Source organism: Grus americana, chromosome 3 (assembly GCF_028858705.1).
Source record: "Grus americana isolate bGruAme1 chromosome 3, bGruAme1.mat, whole genome shotgun sequence".
Taxonomy (NCBI): Eukaryota; Metazoa; Chordata; class Aves; order Gruiformes; family Gruidae; genus Grus; species Grus americana.
Window position 1 is genome coordinate 111119960 of NC_072854.1, and position 23948 is coordinate 111143907.

The following is a 23948-nucleotide window of genomic DNA, read 5'->3' on the forward strand; positions in this document are numbered from 1 at the left end:
ATTTATGTATTTGTATTTTTCAAAATCTGTCTGAAATTAAATCATATTGCCCCAAGTTGGAATCAGTATGTTCAGCATATGAAATATCCACTGCAGTGAGAATATAATCTAGAATTTCCATCCTAATTATCTAACAGCTTTGAAATCACCTTTCTTCTGCTGAAGGCGGTACTTACAAGTTTTCAACCCATGCAGACACAGTGCAGAAATACAGCTTCAGACACTATACACTCCACCCATTTGCATTCTGTTAGCTGGGTCACACACACCTGAATAAGACCTTCTTCACTGATCTCACACAAGAAGAAAGCATGCAGGAAGAACAGAAACAATGCTCGTTAGTGAGAAAAGCTAAGCCATGAAATGAGATGCAGGTCACAACAAACAAGTCTCATCTGTAAGCAGATTAGCCAGATGAAGAAAAGCAAATCAAGTGCAGGACGGCTGCACGAAGGAGAGCAAAAGCATCGGCAAATTACATTTCGAAGTCCAAAAAACGTAAACCCCCATTTATGTCAGCCTCCATTAACAAGACTGAGTTGCTAGTACAATTAATATCACCAGGAAAAGCATAAAATACCCCAGAAGGCAGCCAGAGGAAGCTACTAGAAATTACTGGTGACATTTCTTTGTACCAGCTGGGCTTCATAAACTTCATCTGGGTTCTTAAGAAAAAGCTTGAATAAATTTCAGGATTGTTAAAGTTTATTACAAAAACAAATGAGTTACTGGTAAGTGAAAATCAGCTTATGTCTTATAAAAGCAGAGACGCAGAGAAACAGGAGTTGCAGATCAGTCACCTTAATTATATTGTGGAAAAACAAAAACACAACAGAAGGTAAAAGCAGCTACCACAGAAGTTGCCTCTAAGTGTTGGGCAGGAAGCTGCAAGGACAGGTACCAGGTATGACTCTCATGGGAATCATCAACTATGCAGGCATTTTTTCTTTAGAAAAGGATGTGCAACTTGTAGCAAATCACACACTGAAAAGGAGCGATGTTACATGCGAAAGAGGCACACGGTATACCAAGACACAGCAACAGGAATATAGTGGGAAATGGACTAAAATGGGCTGCTGTGCTCATCAGCTGTCACACGGCCTTAGATGGAGAACTGCATTCTCACAGTGAAAGCATCTTTCCCATTCGTTTCCTTTTATGCCCCTTGCCTCTTATTCTTCCACCATGCTCAAAGAGCCTTGCTGTACCTCTCAGTCACCTCCCACAGGTGCTGGGCGCTGCTGTTGCCCCCCCACCCCGAGCCATCCCCTTCCCAGGCTGAACAAGCTCAAGCCCCAGCCCCACAGCCCCTCCTCCCAGGGCAACCACTGCCCTGACTTCTTTGGTGACCTTGGTCCAGTTGACCAGCTTCCTTCTGGGATGGCCAAAACTGGATGCTAACCAAATGAGCAGAAGGGGGATAATCACTTCCCTTGATCTACTGGCTACTTTCCTAATGCCTCCAGCTCCAAACTGGGAGAGAAGAGAAGCAAAGGGCAGGAAGAAGAGGAGTACAATATATATATACACACACACACACACACACACACTTGCACAAGCAAACCTGAATGTCTGCCTCTGTCATCGCCATGGCATGGGGATGCTTTGGTGAACTCAGGAACCCATTTTCACCCTTGCAAAGAAGGAGAATAGCACTTCAAACATCACCACCACCCCACAAAAAGAAGAGCCACCCAAATCAAACTGAACCCAAAACTGAACCTTTCCCTCCCAACACCTCCCAGTCTGGTGCTCAGTGCTCTGGACACAGCTCTAGTACCTCAAGGACCCGCAGCAAGGCAAACTTCTGGAAACAGCACACACAGCAGAGTAAACGAGGGAACGGCAGAGTCCTTCCATAGCCACAGGCCATGCACACCAAAGCTGCAGCTGCCTGCTGTAAGTAGTTAATGAACATGCCAGTAATGATGCTCAAGATACATACTCTTGTATTTGGGGAGGGGGGGCTGAAGGAGAAAAGGAGAGGCTAGTTATAATTCAGTATGATTTGGTGCTGTGCTTCCCAGATGCATCCCTTCATGTGGAAAATCAGCACAGTGCCCAACACAAAGATAGATTTTATAGCTTTTTCTTTGTGGTCAGCCACAGAGAATCATTGACACAAACATGCAATACAAATGTGTGTGAGAACTGGAGGTGCTTTAGGGTCCCCTGGGTAAAATAACTGCAAAGCAAGATAATGGAAGCACAGAAGGCAGAGGAGCCACACTGACCAGCAAGAAAGGAATGCTTATTTTGCCACCATTTAGGGGAGCTTGGGGGATGCTATGGAAAAATATTTTGCACTGAAGAGAAACCTATTGTAGCAAGGCCATAATATCACTGTGACCAATCAAAAAGCAAAATAAACCACAGGCTAAAGTGTCAATAGGCTGAATCAATACCCCCATCTCGCAAATGTGGTTTTTTTCCCTCCTGCTGTCAATGTTTTAGAGATCACATGGTGTTGCCTGCCTGTGACAACCAGTCAGAACACACAAAATGTAAGAACAAGTCAGCAGTATCATGACCAAATTCTGTCTGCTAGCAGTGAATAAGAAAGGACAAATCTATAAAGTGAAAAAATGTTCAAATACTATAAAGCTTACACAGTGTGGGCATATGTAGATATAAGTAAAAGAACAGCATGAATGGCCTTCTGTGCAAAGAATGTACATGGCAAGAGAAACCATGAATGCAGAAGATGGCCAGTGTCCCACGAGTTTACTGCAAGAAAAAGGTAGCTCAGCAGTGACTGTCAACACCATGACATAGTTCAGATGCAGGATAAATATAAACCCAAAGGACAGTAAGTCTTCATTTCCACCTGCCAGACTGCAAACAGTAGCTGCAAATTAAGGTGTTCGCATGCCATTTTGAAGCACCATCAAGACACCCATGTCAGACATGACGACATCTGTCTAGTAGCATTAAACTTTTAAAATTACTGGAGAATTAGAGAAAACAAATTCCTTCAAGTTGCAAGAAGGTATACTGTTCAACAGAAGAGCTCTTTCAACTAGCAAAGGGGGAGGCTGTGAATCTTTGTATTTTATAATCTTGTGCAGTGTGTATTACATACATTTTCTTTTACCAGAAGTAGGAATAAATTCCATCCAGGCTAAGACTAAAACTGCATCGGTTTCAAATGCCAAGATCACTGTTTGCAGATTATAAAAGCATTTTTTCTTTCATATTGTGAGCTCCCTTTGCTGATATATTGTGAAAGGAGCTTCCAAACTACAAAGTTTCACACCAAAAATCTTTTGCTGTTTGGCATTAACTTTGCTCCATGACAAATCCACTAGGAACCCAAGTGGGAAGCTAACAACCTCTAGCTTAGATTAGAGAACACTGGTCAAGCTTGAGACCTTTCAATGAACTGTTTCAGGCTCAGAAAAATGTTAATTGCTGAATGTTTGTTTCAGTGGACATTTCTAGCTACTGCATTACAGAAAGTTACCACCATGCAGTGGTAGGTGCAGTCAGACTTCAAACGTGCTACAGATCTGGAGTCAACAACCACACAAATTTAATACGTGACCTTTGAGCAGCTGAGACTGTTTCTGATGGCCTGCACACATGCCATTGGGACACAGATAACACCCAGGCCCAAGCTGAGGTTTTGTATATTATGCTGTATTGTGTCGCAGGATATGCAAATTGAAGCTGCTTCAAGCTGTGTCTACCAGAGAGCTCCACAGTAATGTGTCAACATTAGCTAAGGTCCCAGAGGGCCTTTAGCTGACTGACTCAGCTGAATACCAGAATTCATCATCCAAACCCAGCTTCACCATTAGAATTTCAAACCCATTTATGCTAGAAAAAAATGCACCACACATGAAAACATGCTATACATCGGACAACTTTTAACAAAAGAAAAATCTTAATACAGTTATTGGAAGGACCAAAGCATTCTGCAGCTACCATGCCTACACAACATGAACACACACAGGGAACTACAAATTCTGGAAATTCAAAAGCTGGTGTTCCTCTTTCAGTCCTACTAACCTGTTAGTCAATCCACAGCATCTGAAATTCATGCATTACCTATACCCTGAGCACCTGGGTAATGAGCTGGCTTTAACATTAAGTTAGATCATTTACACAAATCACTCTCACAATGTCAAGAATACCTGCTTGAACGACAGCAGCTTGGTATTCAAAGGTAGGATGCTCAGATGCCCATCCCTGGAAGTGTTCAAGGCCAGGTTGGATGGGGCTTTGAACAACGTGGTCTAGTGGAGGGTGTCCCTGCCCATGGCAGGGGGGGTTGGAACTAAATGATCTTTGAGGTCCCTTCCAACCCAAACCATTCTGTGATTCTATGAAGGTTTTTCCCCGACTCCACAATTTTACTCCAAATCAGTCAGAATTTGCTAGTCAGAAAATGGAAGTATTTTCCTTTTTTTTTTTTTTTAAAATCTTGTAACAATCTGAAAGATATCAGTATTATGTCATTATGTGGGAGAAGAAGCACTGATATTTGTTAAACAACCTTATCCCTACATCCTTTACCGCCTAAGGTTTATCCTCTTGGGTTAGACAACAGTCAAACTTTTCTAGATTTTGCTGCTGCTCAAGTTTCTGTTCACTAAGAAATCTTTCCTTCATTTCCCATTACCCTGTGAAAAATCTAATATGTGAAATGGGACAAAATAAAGTTGGTTGCAGAACCAAACTTCCATTGAGAAACCAAAATATTAAAACCAATCTTTTTAGTGATTTTCTTCAGTTAGACCTTCATAAGAATTTGTCTTTTGCCTCCCTCAGGCCATCCGAGCATCTCTATGCCCATCTTGCTTCATTCATGTAATATGAAGTCTCACTGAGGGTACATCCCAATAAAATGAAACAGTATTTTTCAGATCTCTGGAAAGTTATGCACAACACTGAAATATTCGCTTGATTCCATCTGCAGGGAAAGCTATTCCATTGGAAAACTGAACCATAGATCAGTTACCTGACATTACTTCTGGATTTATTCTTTATAATTAAAATTTGAGATTATCATGGCAGAAAACTGTCACACACTACAAGGCGTGAGAGATCAAAGTTAAGCAAGATACCATTGATTACAATACCTGAATGTATGTATCTTAGCTGGCATTGGAAGTAAAGACATTTGCATTATCAGTGTATTGTAGGTAATGCATGCTGGCCCATGATGCAAAAAAACCAAAAAGCTCTTTGCATATGATCTGCTCTGACACAATTTTTTTTTTTTTAATTTTTTTTTTTTTAGATAAGGATTCTTGTAATTTTTCATGGCATCTTGCAGAATCACAGGAGTGTGTGCATGTATAAAAAAAATCATGCATCTCCACTGAGTTAAACAGGACTTTAGATAAGCAGGCACCATGGGAAAACGTTCTGCTTCTTCATTATCCTATATCAAAGAAATGTGCTGTTTAGATGAAGGCTTCAAGCAATTCTACCCTCATTTATATCCTTCAGATAAAAGTTAGTAATAAATCAAATCAGCAAGGAGGTAAAAACTTAAAGCCTCAACAGCACCACATATGGTGCATAGATTTTAAAAAAGCAAAAACTTCAATATTAAGACAGATTATCAATGTGTATCTTTTGTAAAACTCACTCATAGCAAATAACTAAATAATTTTCCATAAGACACTATGCGTGATCTGAGGCATAGAATACAAATGCATTAGCAACATATTGACCAAAGTTTTATTTCTACAACTTTTCTCTGAAGTGTAAGGAATGATGAGACATTAACACAGTAGTTTAGTATTTTTCCCCTAATATGCCACTTCAGTTTAAGACTGCCAGTTTCTAGGGATAAAAGAATATTTTTTTTCTTCCTTAATAACATGACTATTTTCCCATTAAATACTCAACTGCATCCATTTACAATTCTGAATGGGAGTTTCACCAACCCCAGTGTTAGACTCTCCTTGCTTAGGTAGCTCTATGTTACATCTTGGAATGTAGGAGGCTAAATTCTTTATGTAATGAATGGTGAGAAGTCAATGGAACAATTCAGAGCATCTGTATTAGATGCATAGGTCTGATGATGCAAAGACCTCCCCAAAGTCTTGAAATTTGAATGATTTATTCAAATAGAAATAATCTGTTTGTTAGCATGTTTGCTATTTAAGACATTAAATGCCAGAGAAACAAGAAGTTGCTGGAATCAGATTTCAAAAGGATGAAAACTACATTATTACAAACATGGTGCAGCTTTCTGTACTTCAGTGATGCTGTTCACTGGTTTTCAATAATAACAGGAGGCAGTTCTTCCCTTTCTTACATTACATCCTTTACGAAGAAAGCCACTAATAATGAGTAATTGGGCCATCCAGTTAAAGCTGATGAAATACAGACATCTCTGTATGGATGGAGTCAGAAAACAGGTCACTTCAGAACTGAAAAGGGGAGGAAGGAGGATTTTGAGGCTGGGAAGAGCTGCCCAGGAGAAAGCTGGTGTGTGTTTCTTCTCCAAGGCCCAGAGAAGAAACATCGCAGTACTCAACATACCTGCCTCACAGCATGATGGTATTGCATCAACAGCAATGCGACAGAGGAACAAACAACATTGTTTTCCAGTCAACTCAGATATGAAAGGGCACGTAACATTACAGAAAAGAGCACAGACAGAAGGATGGAGAGAATTCTTTCAACTGGAAAGGAAAATTAGACAATTCCCCAGTACTGTCTTGAGGACAAAACACGCAAGTCTCCACTAGAGGCAAATTCACACAGATAAGAGGTTTGGAGAACAAAACTTCCTGTACAAACAACCCCTTACACCCTTGTTCAACTGGAGATATTCTTCAATGTATCAAAAAATGTCATGTTTTTTATATATGACTGTAATAGTTACACAACAAAAGTCAGAGGTTTCCCACAGCCTTAACAATGCAGTCTAAATAGGAGGTGTAACCTCTGTGGAAAGAAAGTGTTAGCAGAATCTTTCTATTCCTGTCCACATGGAGTAATTCCAGTAGCAAGTAGTATTTATCTTAGACTCATCATCCAAACCACTAGAAAGATGGTGTGTTAGAAAATTCAGGTAAACTGGCATTGGCTAAGACTGTCCCAAGTCAATATATCTAAAGCCAACACCTTCAGTACTGGTTTTCACAAGTGATCAATAGGTAGCAGCCCCTCTTCTAACTAGTATCAGACTTTGGTTTTGCCATTGAATTTTTCTAGCTGTGAGTGTGTTCCTGATTGTTAACTTCAATGTTCTATGCCTAGAAACCCTGATATCTTTTCTCTTTAATGAAATGCTTAAGTCTACTATCTCCTGCTTCACTCACATATCTCCCCTTGGCCATTTACCCCCACCCACAGGGCGGTCAGCAGCATCACTTGCAGTGAAACATGCGGCAAAAAGTTTGAGCATTAGCTTAGTGCAAGATCTTTATAGCAATTTTCTAGGCAGAACTTTTTAGCTTACTGAAATTTTATTTAGCACTGAGTTTTGCTGCTATTGCAATTGTTCTAGGTGGTGTCAGCCAGAGGAATATTACTCCTATCTACAGTATGCTTTACCTCCTCATAAATATCCCCTTCCTCGGGGGAGACAATGGTACACTTCCAGCTAAACAGCTGTGCTGGTGGCGATGCTGGTGTTCCTTCTAACTGACAGTAACCATGTTGCTCACTATATTTAATAGCAGTAAAAAATTTAACAACCAAACAGCAGCCAGAAAATAGCTAGCAGTACTTTGACTATGCTCCTTATTAAAATCCATGGCAGGTATTTATATTGCACTTTAATTGTACAGGGCAAGTCATAAGGCATACCTGTAATTTAAGTCTCCAAATTAGCGGCTGTGATTTATGACAAGGGCACTAGCACAGTTTTACTGCAACAGAACTGTCAGCATCAGTGCTCAAGTAAGCCTGATCTCCAAACACCTATCTGCCAGAGTCAAAACATTAGTGTCAGGGCAAACAAATCTAATAGGGGATAGAGAAAAACCACAACCACACAAAACACACGTAAGGAAAATGACAAATACTTTTGCTTCCTCAAACTAGAACAGCAGGCCCTGCTTTTCTTACCATAAAACAAAGAAGCCCAAATGCTAGGATTGCCTACATTCCACGTGGCGTACACCACTGGGCTAGTGACAGGCCACACGCACCTCCACCCCTGTGTGCTCATCTCCTTGCATCAGTTTGTTCACGGTCCTTCAGATGCAGGTACAAAGAACCTGTCTGAAGGAAGATTTTCTGTGCCTGGAATAACCTGCACAACAATATACCCACAGAATTTCTGCTCTCTGCCTTCACACAGAGATTTTTAAAAGGTCCAAGACAGACATCTAACCTACTGTCAGCAGAGGGAGGAGATCAAGAATTTTTTCTTGCACAAGTTCAGGACACATAGAAGAGTTTTTCCAGGACTCTAGATTCTCCTGAAAAACAAATAGCCTTCACTGTCTGACTCCTACAAGGAAAGATCATTCAAGTTGTTACAGAGTTGTAGTATGCAGCGCATATACATGCTACTTCCCAATTATTTGGGCTCTGGCTGCTGTTTACTTTTGGGCTAGAAAAAAGATGAGAAGAATAAGGTTTCACTATTAAGTTTTTTTCTTCCCTCTGAAAAGTTTACACACCTACCACAAGACAAGTTCAAATGCAATGCCTGTGAGATGCCACAGATTGTCGCTCCTAAAGAATACCTCCCAGTGACCAAGGAGCAGCATGGACAATAACATGGCCACCAACCATGGGAGCTTCCCCTTGTCATTGTACAAGGTATATTGCCAATGAGAGGGTAGTGCTTAACGCTCTGAGTCCACATATACCAGGGACAAAAATAGCCATAAAGGGAGAAGAGTATGCTTGGAGCCAGAGGTGGAAGCAGATAGAAAACCCAGGTGTCTGCCACCCAGCAGTGGTGGCAGCTGTAACCAGAAGCCATGCAGCCCAGTGCAACTGAATTACAATAGCTGTTCAGATCCATTTCAAATCCACTATTTTGACAACAATTCAAATTCCACAATTTTTTCCAGCATCTCCTTTATTTCCCTCATCAGCCTACTAGTTATGTTTTCATTTGTCCACATTTTTCACTAGTGAGAGAAGAAACACACTTGTGTGAAGCAAAGCTATTCCTGTTCACCAAAATGCTGAAGCAATACATAAAATCAGTGCTAGCACTGCTCCATAATCCCAATCTATATTTAGCAAAGCTAAATCCTATTTATGGGTTCAAATATGTATAGTATCAAGCAAAATAAAGAACCGATTACATCCCGAATGTCATTATCACAGTGACAGGATAATATAAAACAAAGCAACAGCCTCTCATTGATCAGCTAATCACACATGTTTCTACCCGTTTGGTTACCATAAACCAACTACAGTACAACCAAACCGTTAAATCTTTTCTTCGTTAATAATTCTTTATTACTACGTGTCTAGTTTTACAGATAAAATTAATACTTCGGTCTTGTTCTAAAGAACCAGATTATACTGTTTATAGCTGTTATCTCACAAAAAGATGAGCATTAATTTTAGGCTGGGCTGTCAGGTGGTCATTGGCATTTCCATCTCCATCCCTAGCAGTATATTTTGAGGCTGAGAGAACATCCAAAGATGTTATTGGTAAGGAGAATACTTTTAATTGTTTTTCCACCAGAGCACAAGGACAAAACACGAGGGACAAAAAGTCACAGCACTCAATCATCTTTCAGCCCTGGGTAGAATCAATAAGCAGCTGTGAATGCCCACTCTTCTGTGAATGTGCCATCTTCCACAATGCATCCTCACAAAAAAAGAAAAAATAGAGAAAGAAAACACTAATCACTGTAAATCAATAGAGTAATGAAATTTTCTTCTATTGGAAATAACAAGAAGGGCACTTTATTTAATCTTGATTTGCCACAGTCCAGACTCACTTTCTACCCCAATTTATATACACACATACAGAGAAAGAGCAGCTGTCCCCACCAGCACCACACACTCATTCATCTTACAGTTTTTATTTATTTATTTTTAAATTGTGGTGGATTTTTTAATAGATATATCTTCTCTTCTCTCAAGGATATCTTCAAAGACAGACCCAAGGCATTTTAGAAGATACCTAGCTCTCACTGCTAAGTCACTTGCTTCTCATACTAAAAAGTTCTAACTTGGGGTTTTCCACCTAATAAAAGTTGTATTGTAACAGTAACTGGTTCTGTACAAAAGATCAGATGTTTTAGAAAACTGGGGGGTTTTAGCATTTTGTCCCCAAGTGTACAAAGGAAAACAAAGAGGAGATGGAATCAGAGCAAAGACTAAAGAAACATTTCACTGGTACCCTTATAGTCAGCATTAGTGGCATTGACCAGAGAAAAGATCACAGTTACCTATTCCCTGTCTGCTCCAAATACAAGAGCATCATAAAGAACAGAGAGAGCACAAAGAAAGTTCTACAGCCCAAAACACTAATGTAACACTTTCTTGGTGCTTTTAAAGGCTTTTAAAATGGAAGAACTCCGGGTCTTTATGTTACAGAAAGACACTGCTTTTAGCCAAACAAAACTGTTTCTGCTGAAGTGACCCATTCACAGGGTATAACTAGGATGCAGGAGTTTGATAGGACTGGTTTAGGCTAACCTGGCTGAGCTTCAAGTCTTCCCTTGCTTAGCAAAATCCAATGTATTAGTAAGTCACAACCTCTTTGTAGCCAAACCTCTTCTGAAAAAAAGGTGAGCAATGTTCTCTGCTTTACTGGTAGACTACAAATGAGATCACATATCAAGGCTGTCTAAAACTGCAAAATAATTATTTTAAATCAGTACCATTTAATTCCTGCTTCCTCTGTTAGAGGTCTGCAGCCACCTTTCCCTATACAGCCACGGAGAAGTAGCAGCACTCAGGATGCCACTGAGGTGGTTAACACACAGGTGCCCGCAATGGTGACAGTACTAACAGAGCCCTCTGCCACCACCTCCTCCCCACCCCCTGCTCTCTGGAGCAGAGGCCCACATGGCATGGTGGCCCTGGGCTGTGTGCCTGCCTGTGTAGACAGAGGCTGGGGGGCGGTGAGCATCATGGGGCCACCACAGCAGAAGGCAGCAGATGACTGCAACCCCAGCCCAGTCATGCCTCACCTAAAATAAGCCCATACTTCAACAGTTAAATCCAGTTTTCCATAAATCCAGGTGAATGGAAGTTTCTGCAGAGAACATGAAAAGGACATGGCCTGAAGTTCTCAACCATTGTCACCAACACCATGATGATATTGCAAGCACCAGCATGCACTTCCTCATATTATAAACTAGAAGTGGCCAGGCTCATCTGTTCACATTATTTGCCACTTGTTTACAATAAGCTCATATTAAATCAGAACAGATGACTCATTATGCTATTCTTCTGGAATAGCCCACCAAGTTCTTACAAAGATCAGGAGCTTTCTGAACACCTGGCACTATGACATCTTCAGCTTCCTAGCCATGCCATAATTTGTACAATTTAAGCACTACTGTGCAGGTCAACAACACACAGAGCCACAATTTAGAAGTACTCAATAACCAGCAATACATTCACTAACACTTTCCCTTGTGATGCATCACACCAGCGCTGGGGAAAAAAATAGCAGTTACGAATGGTTTTGCAGGAGATGCATTTTTTGCAAGAATAACAAACCAGAGACATCTTTGGAGAAGAGACAGGGGAAAAAAAAAAAGGAAACAGAAAAGCCCATTACGACAAAAATAAAGAAAGGGGGGGAGGAGGCAGGAAGGAGACAGTGGCAGACACCTATATTTTTCTGATCATTCTTTTTAAATCACCTGTTCCCTACCACTAAGTAAAGGTCAACTCCTTTCCTCTTAATATTCTTACTGGTTCTGCTTGACAGAACACAGCTATCTAGCAGTGCTCCACGCAGCAGCCTAACAAGGCCACGTGAGAGCAAGCTGAATTTCTCGCCTACGCCCACAGCCTCATCGGGCTGTCTCTGGCAGCCCAGCAAACCGAGATCAGCCCTCTGCAAAGCAAGATGCTGCACTGCTGTTAGACCCATTCTCAGCTGCAGTAAGAATGCCCTGCCTTCCCTTATTCTGGCCAGTATATCCTTTACAGCCCAACTGCTCTTGATCAGCTCAGGATGTAATAGCCGGAGTCAAATGGATCGGGAAGTACAGTATCAGAACTGCACGTCCCTCTTGAGTTTCACTTAGTGAACACCACAACATGAAGCCCAGGAAAATACACATTTCTGGGCAGATTGTAAGACTTCTGTCATCTAGATGATTTCTCTCTTGTCCTCCTCAGGGCTTTCTCTAGGGGAAAGAGCATGGAAAATGAAAAGTAACTATATACATGTATTAAGTGTTCTGGCTTAAAGGTTTTCTTTGTCTATTTTCTGATAGCTACTTCAGAATGTACAAGAAAAATGTCTATGACAGGAAGATTCATAAAATACAGTCATCTTAAGCACTATGTAATTGGAAAATTATTTTTTCAAAATACACTCAACAGCTCCTAAAACACACACGAATTGTGTATCAATTGCTTAAGCCTTAACTATCGAATACAGGCTTGCTTCTGTAGCACTAGGAACTTTGACCAAATGATAAGCGTCAGTGCTTGTTAAACCATGTCTATGATGCTCTTTTAATATCTGTACTGTTTTTGTGATCTCACTGTCAAAGCCTGACAGTCTGTGGAAAACGAACTTGGATACCTCCAACAAGCAGTAGGTTTAATTGAATGTTATTAGGAGGTGCCATAGTCGCACAAGGACAGAACCACGCTACCTCTCACTTGTTTTGAACATTTGCTAGCAGCCTCTAACTCCAAGAAGCACATAAATGCATTTCTACTCGATTTGTTCAAAAAACACCAGCACTCATTCAGAAATAATGTCATGCATCCATCACAGTGCTCTGAGATTATACCAAGCTTCAATATTTGCATTGGAATAGCATGCAGTTCCAATTTAGCTGGTCCCATAACCTTTTCAAATAGGTTACTTCATTACTTCTTAGGTCAATGATTCACAACTTTTCCACAGAGTCATTTTATTACAAAAAAATGCTCTGAGGCAAGGACTATGTCTTTTGCTTTCTCTGTCAGGGAATAAGCCTACGTGATTGCATAAATGAAGGGACAATTCTTTCCTAGTTCACATTCAATCAGAAAGTGGACCCACCTGGAGCACACTCATCATGAATCTGTCACATAAATATCTTCCTTGGAGCAGGTTTACAGAACAATAGTAAAAATAAGTGTGTCAAAAAACAACCTTCCTTGATAAATATCAGCAATCCATTTTTACACACACACATCTTTAAGTTATGCTGAATTTGGTATTTCACTCCAGAATCAATTAATTGGCATTGAGGACTTGGCATTGTTGAGCTTAAGCAATAACATTATTCATTAAAAAAAGTCATGACAGTCACTCTACAGTATTTGGAAACAGCAAGCTAGACACTAGACACCACAGATCTTGACATTTCATCTTTGTCTTCAGCCTTTTGTCCATCAAGAAAAACATCGTATATGGACAGTAAGGTCCTGGGCAAGCAACATCCCAAATGGCCAGAAATTGCCCTGCAAAATTGCTAACTGAAAGTTTCCACAATAATTAGTATTTTTCATTATGTGCCAGCTGCTGAGATCACATGGCGTCATCCAAAATCTTAGCTTCCATGGTGGCATTATCTGTTCCCCAAATGTGCACAGGAGAGCTTGAAATGATAAATTGTATCAGGTCATACTACAGAGGAAAAGGAAAATCCTCCGTCTATCCTAAAAGAAAGGGGGTTTTTGAGTATCAGTGTAGTACACTTTCCTCACCTGTTTGCACACATCACCTAGCTTGTCACATGTTTTGTAACAGTAAAGTCATTTTTGTGATGCACTATCTTCAGTGCCCTCCCTATTCCAGTAAGAAAGTATTTTCCCCTCACAATTGTATTAGACATAATATGCCAAAAACCAGGTTTTCACATTTGTATTCAGCATCACTTGAACAAACTCACACCAGAGTCTATAGCAGCTTGACCAATGAAGTACTAAAAGAAGTCACTATCTGGTGTGCTTACTTTACAATAAAATTAGGTAGTGGTGTATTATTTACTGCCAAAGTATCTTCTAGAGATTTTGCAAGTGAAAACAAACACTGCTTCTACTACCACACTGCCCAATAGAGGAATCCCACAGGTGAAACTTCAGCCTCGCTTCTGTGTTAATACCTTCTGCTTCTACTTGCTAAAACAAGAATGTGATCTACATCTGGTTTAGGCAAAGAATAAAAACATATTGCCCAGTGAGGAGGGATGGATACAAAAAAAACAAAAAGCTGTTAGCGTGCTGGAAGCCAGGCTATAGACCTACTGGACTCCACGCGCATCTCAGGGGAACAAGACTGTTAGGAGAGACAGGCTGAAGTGCATTTCTTTATGAGGAAAATGTTCTGAGAGCAAGATCATCAGCAGGGCCAAGGCAAGGTTTTCCTGCAAAATGAGACAGACTGCACTGATCTATTCTACCTAAAGATCTCGCCCCTGACCTTCACCCAGTTCTGAAGGAGAAGTTTACCTGTAGCAGTTTCAAATGGTAGCCAAGATAAAAGAATAGGAAAAAAGTTATTTAATCCATCCAGAGAAATTACTTAAAGCATTTTAAAGATGATGCTTTTACAATGTGCTTTCAGAGTACAGGATTTATTTCTTGTGCATAACATCCGCATATATTGCGCCATACAGTTTAAAAAACTAAAAAAATCATAGAACTGATGATTGCTGGAAACCAAATATACCCCAAAGATATATTTCCAGTTGGTTAAAAGAATGTGAGTTCACAAGGGTATACTATACATAAAGCATTCAGCTAGAAAATGTTAAGTTTATTATCTTCAGTGCAGAAGACTCTTCTCTTTCCTTGACTTAATCACCAGAATCCATGAAGTTTATGCATCTAAGACAGATACACGTGGACCTCTAGCCTATTTGCTACTATAGTCTCAAAACTAAATCTTTATGAATTTTTTTTATAGATAAAGAGTATGAATCAATATCAAAATCATCCACATCTTGTCAAAAGTATTTGATTTAAAAAAATGGAAAAAGTACTTGGAAGCAGCCTTCACAGGCAGGATCAAGGTTAATGAAAATTACTTCCCATCAATCACTTCATCTGTGAGTTAGAAAAATAAAAGAAAAAAGTCCAGTGGGCGCTTAAGTCTTTTACAATGTCCCTCTGCTAGCTTTAGGCATACATTTACACTGACAGATCAGCACATGTAGAAAAGACAAGGAAGATTAAAAATGTTTCAAGTGCCAGAGCTTGCCTTCATATAAAGGAACATACTCATTGTAAGATGTATTCTTGCAGTTTTGTACAACTAATGACAATCCCATCCTCAATTTCCCATATACTAGTTACATTTTCTCTCTCTCACCACACACAAACATGTAAATAACGCATTGTGGGTCATCTTTGAAGTTCAAAGACCCATGCTGAGCTGTGTTCTTTTTTTGTTATGCTCTTGCCTTTATTATTTACTAATCATTTACCAAAAAAAAGTTATTTCTTTTTATTTAAATGCATAACACCAAAGTAACACAGAATTGACAGGGGTGAAATATGGAGCTTAGTACAGAAAATTCCTTTCCTGTAAGAGAACCTCAAGGCAGTCTTCACAAAATCCAACCAAACTCCTAGACTTCTGCAGATAATTCAAACTACATGTAACTTTTTTTATCAAGCTTGAAGAAATTTTATTGCATCTGCTCCAAGAATTTTAACAGGTGGAAAATTGACAGTATGCAACATAACTTGAGCTGATATCTAATATTCTGAATTCATGGGGGAACTAATTCTGAAGACTATTTAATTCCTTGTTCAAGGAAAATTCCCACTGAAGTCAATGAGACTGTGTGGGGTGAATTTAGCAACCATAATATCAAACAGTACAATAGGAGCTAGTCCCCGAGATAAAAGAACTTTACTTGTTTAGAACTGCTCTTGCAACAAAGGTTGAAATTATCAAAAACCTCACATGGGTTGAGATTTCATTTTAATTAGAAATAAATCAAGTTTCAAAACAGTTCTTGAGGTATATCAAACTTTAAAGCTTATTTCCACAAGCAGCCACCAAAGCCAGTGTATAGGTTTGCACAAAAATAATTTTGAGAAAATTAACAGCTTCTGCTTCCTTCAGTTGTTTTGAACAAACTGTACTTTGTTAGGAGAGATCAAAAGAAACAAAACAAGGATCATAGGAGTTGCTATAATCTGTCAGCAGTGTTATACCTAGACGAGCATCCTAGAGGCAACACAAAGTGCTTCAGAGAGGAGCAAAGACAGCAGGGTGTTCAGTGACATTTGGAGTCACAGACTCTTGACAGATTCTGCCTCATTTAATGACCAAGCTGTAACTAGCTAGGGCAGCATAACATGAGCATGGCACAAACCCTCCTTGTCACCTAACAGAATATTTCCCTTCGGAAACCTTGCAATAGATAATTGGGAATAGCTTGTTCAAGGAATATTTCATCTAAAACCCCAGCACTTAGGCTTATATGTGAAGCATGAAAATGTTTACTCTTCTAATAATCCCTCCTTTATTGTAGTATTTAATTATAGCATGACTGTTAGCATTACCATGTTACAAGCTGTATAAAGTGTATTTCTGGAGAATTTGTTGCTCGGTTGTTTGGGGGATTATTGGGAGTGCTGTCTGCCTTATGAGCTATTGATGTTACTGAAATTTGACTACTAATTCCTACTTTACTTTCTATAAAGAACACTTTCTTTCACATATCTATCATCTTGTTTCTCAGTTGTTTTTCTTGAACTTTCCTGTCTTCTCATGAGTTTTCTCCATGTCACTACATGCTCTTGAGACCAGAGTATTGCATTCTTCAAGGATATACCGGAAGATGCAATACAGCATTACTGGGAAATTTCCTTTTTTCACTATTCTAAATGTATACTCATCTTTCATCTGCTTTGTCTCAGAATCCAGTTGCTCCAAAAAAAACCACAGAAACATAACCATTTCAAAACGTAGTCATTCTAAAAACCACAAGTCATTACCCTTTCTGTTAATCTCTTAACATTTCTCAATTTGACTTGATATTGTATTGTCTCTTCACCTAAAACTGGAATTACTCAGTCTCCTCTTGGCTTCAAGTCATCATGCATTATCATACATTTTTTTCAATTTTATTCATATTTTGGAAAAAATATTGAGAGTAAAGCTTTGCTGACACACAGTTTAGCTGATACACAATATTGACTTTGGATGAGCTATCTACATTTTCCTCATTTCTGAGTTTTTAGACAGCATCTGATCCATAGCAGTACTTTGTTCCTCTCATTAGGACTACTGGTATCAGTAACACTTGCTGCGAAGGACATTGTGGGGTACACGCATAAATGCCTGCAGAGTTCACACAGAGCAACAGCTGACAACCTAAAGCATGCAGCGGTCGCTGTTTTGCACTCTGCCAGAGGAAATACAGATTTGAAATCTTCCAGTCTGACCTCAACGTTGGCAGTGATCTGCTGCATCCACAAAGCAGCGCATCAAAGTTCAGACACCAGCATTAGTAGAGCCATCGAAATCCACACCAAAACTAGTGAAGTCTGCGGAGAGTTCTTAATGTAGCTGCACACAGGTTTTCCACTTCCACAGTGCAGAGCTCCAGTAGCTCAGGTACCTCTGTGCCTCAGCCTGTGGCCCCATGTAACATCCCTTCCCAATGCCAAAGCAGCAACACCTGACTTGCTTTGGTAAGGAGCAACACTCTTCCTCCTCCACAGTATTCTTCCACTCATTAAGTTTTCCCTGGAAGCACATAAAAGCATCACCTGTTCATTACAACAGGCTCTTTTGGGTACTGAATACCAGCATGACTCAAAATGACATCAAAACAATAGATATTTCTGTAGAAGAATGACTTTCTCATGAAAGAGCAAAATGAGGATCATTCTTTTAAAAATGTATTTCAGTAGCCTAGGGCCAGATCATCACACTTCCCGCACAGACTCGTGCCTTCGGACGCCAGCAGAGCTGCACTGGTTGGCCCTCTGGGAACATCCTACCCTGATTTCTGCTGGTTTCCTCACAGATAGGATCTTGTCACAACCTTATTCCCCCGTCACATTTTGTCACATCATCTGCATTCCTCTTCATGAAAAAGAAACCTTAGTTATTTTGCTCAGCTTCAAACAAGTTACAGTAAAAGCCTGGGGCAGAACATTTTGCCCCATTTCTCTATTCATCAGTATAAATAATTACTACTGAACCTGCAATGAAATAGTATATCTCTATTACTAGAAGAGTAAAATACCAGCCTCACTTCTCAGCTTACTCATTTTCTGGAATATCAGCTCCTCTGTACTTAAGTGTTTTAATTGCATTAATATCAGCTATGCTACTGAAAAATCCATTAGTTTGAACAAAAGACAATAATTAAAACTAGGAAAGGCTGAGCTGAAGCTTTTGTACAGACAGAACATAGCAAAACTAAACATATTCGTAGGAATTGGGAGTTTGTGGTACACATGAACTGTAACGACTGATCGACCCTAAAAAGATAATTGGTATGGTGAACAAAGGGGTTTTTCAGTATGATAGCATAAAAGAGTTAATGCTTCAACTTCTGAGAAACTATTATGAATCTGAGAAATGTCACAACTTCTTTAGAATCTGTGAAAAAGTCCATTTTGCTTCTGAGGCAACATTACGCTTCAGCAGGCATCAAAAACTTGAAAGTAATGGAATTGGATCAACATCACAGTTCTTTCAGGAAGCTTTGCTTTTTGCCTCTGAGAAATTAATCTTTTTTATGAAACACTACTTTAAATAAAGCATCCCTCTCACTGAGGCACAGCACATCACATTTAGTGATACAAGTAGTAGATCTGCCCCAGTCAAAATATCTATTTTTGAAAGGGAAGGAAGGGTAAGACTATTTCCATATCACCTGTTGTTTAATCCTCCAAATGTCAGACGAGATCTTTGGCATCTGCCTACATGTATTTAGTGAAGGATTATTTTTTCTTAGCCAAGCTATCAAAGAGCCACCAAGTAATTTAGCTGATTTTTGCTTAGATACTATATTTACTTTGTGTTGAGGTTCATACCAAACAGATAAAGAGTCCAGATACATCCTACTTTTAACAGAGCCTTCATTATAGACAATTTCAATGGATCTACATCTAAACAGATCTGAAACGTGGGGGACATCCTCCAGCAAGAGCAGAGTCAAGCCTCCAGCATGCTATGATTTTTCAAAAATTGCAGCTGGCAGAAGGGACAGCTTTATGGCCTGTGAAACATTTCCACCACAGAACAGTGTGCAAGATACAGAAGTAACAAATTCTGGTCTAAAAATCTGTACCATTAATCGAGCCTTGCAATGACTCCACTAGGTGGTTACATTGCAGTGCCTACCGTATATGAACTCAAAAGTTTTTTTTAATTCCCAGAGTGGAAATACCCTGCACATTCAGTATGTACTGTTTGTGATTATTTTGCTTGGCTGTAACATCTCAAGGAAGTATCAATCAGGATATCCATAAACTTCTGAAAAGTTGCAGACTAACCACAATTTTTATAAAGGCGTAACTCCAAATACTAGGGGAAAAACAAAACCAAACCTCACTGCTAACAACCAACACACTTAAGTTCTCATGAACTGCTGCAGATTAAGAGTAAAGAAAAGCAAGCTTACCTGTCTCTGGAACAGAATCTTCTGAAACAGCAAGGAGTAAGATTGAAGGAGAGACAGATCCCACATGAGGCTGCAGGAAAGGAATTCATGCTGGGCAGGTTCAGAAACTCTCACTTTACAATAGCCTTCTCTTCCAATTGTTTCCTGCTACTTCAGATCACCTGCAGGTTTTATGTCATAAAGATCTTTTAAAAAAAAAGTTTATGTAAAAGTCTTCTCCTTACAGTTTTAGCACTTGTTTCTTCCAGACCAGTTAATTTGACTGTTTCTCCAAGGTGATCTTTAAAAGGCTGGAGTGACAGACCAATCTATCAAACCAATGCTGACTTTTCTTTTACATTTCTTCCACAATCAAGAAAGTCCAGAACCTCCAGGCTTTTCCAAGCCAAAAGGTCAGTTTTGTGTCAAGTATTTGCAGAGCTCTTGATAGTAACCACATTAAAGCTGCAGAATGAAAGGATCAACACCCCTTGCTACTGTTAGAGCCTTACAAGGATAATGGAGTTGACTCAAAAACCTCTCCTGGGACTCTGAGGTTAGAGTCTCCTTCTCAGCAAGCCAAGAACTTATTATTTCTTTCTGCAGGCTTTGTGCATCCATCGCACTTTCCATCAAAGCGGCAGGAGAGCTCTGAAGGGCGAAATGGGCTGTTTATGCAATGGCTGCTTTGTGGGTGCTTTTCCACCTTTTCATTCTGCGAGCAGAACCCAGAAGGAGTGTTACAGATCCTGTAAACAGGATCATGTATTAAAGGTGCATTTACCTGTGGGAAAGAAAAAAGTATCTGATGTCAGAAGAGACTTTCATAATTGCTACAAGATTATCCAGCACTAGTTTATCTTGTTGGTAGCAATTCCCAGTCAAATTACCCCAGGAAAGATGCAACTATCAGGAATGCGATGACCTGGTAGGAGAGTTGAGGTTACACACAAAAATCGGCTCATACCTTGCTACCTACTTTGAGGCAGGACAGACAGTTGATCTTTAAAATTGACTGCTGCATGAGAAAAAAAAAATTCAGAGTGCATGGACTCAAGCATGCAACTCCTCCTCTCAGATAATTAACACACTCATAAATAGGAAGTATACATGTAAGGAACCCTCCTACCTGCTTTGTGACCTAGAGATCTTTCAGTACTACCATTCTTTCATATTCATTTTTTTCTTAAGTTATTCATCCCTGGACTATTCCAAGAAGTTGTAAACCTGTTAACTCAGAGCTATATTCATCATTTTAACAGGCTAGATCACTCCATCAGGTATCTTGGCATATGCGACATACTGAAATGCCTGAAGTTTTTAGAATATTTTATTTCAAATTCTATGCAGTCAGTGCTTTTTTGATTTCCTTAATATCTGCAGTGAAAGAAGCAGTCATGTTACAATGCTAAGCAGAAAAAGATATATTTAAATATTGCTTCACACGCAAAGTAATTTTTTGAATGGAATGAATAATTAAAGAAGATGGAGGCAGAGTTGAGTCCACATATGTTGGTTATGTGGTACAGTAGTCTGAGGTGTTACTATCAACCTCATCCATAACAGTAATCAAGTCACTATGGCTGCCCATGAATTGCTTAATGTAGCTGGGCACATACACCTGCCTCAAATTTACACTGAAAAGGTCCATTAATAAATCATCCTTGAATTTACGTAACAGCTTTTACTCCATAATTTCAGAGTTCTTCAAGCACAGATTGTCACAGTTGGACTGTCAAATTATTATATTCATATAACAGTCTCAACTATTCATATGAAATTAAATATAGTTGCAATTATTTGAGCAAAATCAGATAATAATTTGTAGCAGAACTAGGCAGAGAACACTTGAAATGCTGGATCCCTGCACACTAGCTTCACACCAGAAAAGATTACCCTTTCCCTTGTTTTGCAGTTTCCACATTTATGAAGCACTCTTTAAGGGAACAGCTAAAGAGAGTGAGTTATCTACAGCCTGTCACAAGCATAGTTTGTACAGAGCAATAACAAGACATTTCATTTATTCCATTTATGTCTCCCAGTGAGATGTTTTGTTTTTAAATATCAGACACAGATCCACTGTGTATGGGAGACTGAAATGTGAAAGTGATAAATGAAGCAGAAAGCTCGTGTCAGAGATTAAACTTTTACTCATTACACTGAAACACACATGGATTTCCCAGACTTCTAGATCTGTTCAAAAAAGAATCTGGAAATTTCACACATTCCTGAACATCTTACAAGAGGGCAGAAATACCATCGAGAATACCAAAACGGAAAGATAACATGTCTCCATCGTTAACTGTTATGTATATGCCATGTTATATAATTATGGCTGAAAAGATGCTTGAAATCCCCTTGGAAATGATGCTAGCATTGAAATAATTCCTTCCATCGTCAGAGTTTCCCTATAGACTTCAATCAAATTGATCCATCAATAAAGTACTGTACATGAAACATTGCTCTGTCACTCTGAAACTAAGCCTGAACAAATATTTATGTAGTAGCTTACATTTTTAGCTAGTAAAAAAAAAATCCACAAATAAACCACATAAAGCCGCTCAGCATTTAAAACAAACAAACAAAATGTATGTTTTATGTAAGAAACCCTTCACTCTTAAATAACTACAGCTGTCGTAAGATTTGCCTCTATTGCTTGGAGATTTTCTGTATGAAGAGAACAGAGTGCACAAATAAGTTACCCTACAATCACTCTGGGTCTCTTTGCAAGTAATGACAAACCCAATAGTTTACAGGGATTATTTTAAAAGTATGTATGTAGAAATGAATTTTAATGTAGAATTGTCTGCATTCTTAATCATCAATTACCAACTATGCCACGATTGACCAGTGATTAGAACTCCAAGTATTAAAAGACTTGTGACTATTCAAATGAGGAGATCAAAGCACACTCTTTATCATTAGTACCTAAACCCATCAATATATAATCTGAATGAGCGCTCAAATTTGATGAAAGTGTCTTACTAAAAAAACAAGGAAGCACATTAAAAATAGCAACTAGACCACAAATTCTGCAGTAAGCTTACCTGAGTAACAAGCAGATAAATGCCAAGTTGTGAGTCTTGTTCATAATGAAGTCAGTTTGAGATTTACTCCATTTGCTGACACATACTATGAAACAGAAAACACAGCATGCCCAACTGAGCTTAATACAGCCATTCCTAAGCTACAAAACACTCAATAGCATCTGAATGGGTAATAAACATACATAAAACAAATGCTGAGATTCCTTTCATCAATACAAAAGAAGTATAATTTAATGTCATTTAGATCATACAGGCACTCTGGAGTTTTATTTAATATATATAATGTCAACTTATATAAAAGTTGGAATTATGTAAAAGCTGACAGATGAGTAGAGTTCAATATTCTTTAAATTTTCAGCTATTCAGTTTCCAAACCAAAATACTGGATTTCAACACTATTCAAAAGTCATAGGGGAGCAACTCAGTTAGGACATTGGGGACACTGCAGAATAGACAGCACTAGGTTCTGACAAGTTGGAAAATAAGAGAAATGGTGTTGGCTTTGGATGGTATTTCTGTGATCAACACCCAACACACGTGACTTTTGGTACAGACACAGTATTAGTGTTATGGAGTGCTCTGTGTCAGATTCTGCACAACCAAACCATCCAGCTCCCTGCTTCTCCACCCTTTCTGTCCCCAGGGAAAACCCTACACCTGTGTGCAGATGAGAGAATCTCAGAAGACCAGTTTATCTCTCTGAAGTGGCATGGTCCAGCTTGAGGTGACAGGCGGAAGGAAAGGTCCTGCAGAGCTGTCCTTGATCAAACTCCCAAGCATGAGAAGTGCTTTGGGAAAGGCTGAACAGGGTCAGTGTATTCCCATTTGTACTCCTCTATTAGCTTTATCCCACCCCCCACATACAATGTGCAGTCACCAAGGATGCTTGGAATATTAAGCTGCAGTAAAAGTGAGGTAATAATTCTATACTAAATGGAAAATAGCCTAATTGCATCTGACACTCGTTTTTTCCTAAGGCCACCGTGACCAAGATTCTACTTCAAATATCCCTTGGCTGGAACACAGATTTACTAAAACGCTGTGCAGCTTCAGCAGCTGTTTACTATATACCATGACTATCTTGCATCACAGATGCAAGCTTTCTCCTTACTCTGCTATAAAAGGAAAATAGAAAAAAAAATAAGAAGCCAACTTCTTTCAAATAGGAAAAAAATCCTTTTTAGATAACAGAACTCAAGTTGAAATACATCACTTTTCAGATGATTTTACCTACATAAGTTTATACAAGCAC

General features: G+C 39.2%; 1 long non-coding RNA gene across 1 annotated transcript in view; it reads right to left on the minus strand.

Moving 5' to 3' along the window:
• Positions 1-22764, minus strand: part of LOC129205212 (uncharacterized) — a 37091-nt gene extending 14327 nt beyond the window's left edge. The window contains exons 1-2 of the long non-coding RNA XR_008576653.1: positions 22697-22764; positions 19671-20433 (exon numbers count right to left, since the gene is read on the minus strand). This is a non-coding gene — a long non-coding RNA (uncharacterized LOC129205212). The remainder of the gene's footprint in view (positions 1-19670; positions 20434-22696) is intronic.
• Positions 22765-23948: the final 1184 nt, after the last annotated feature.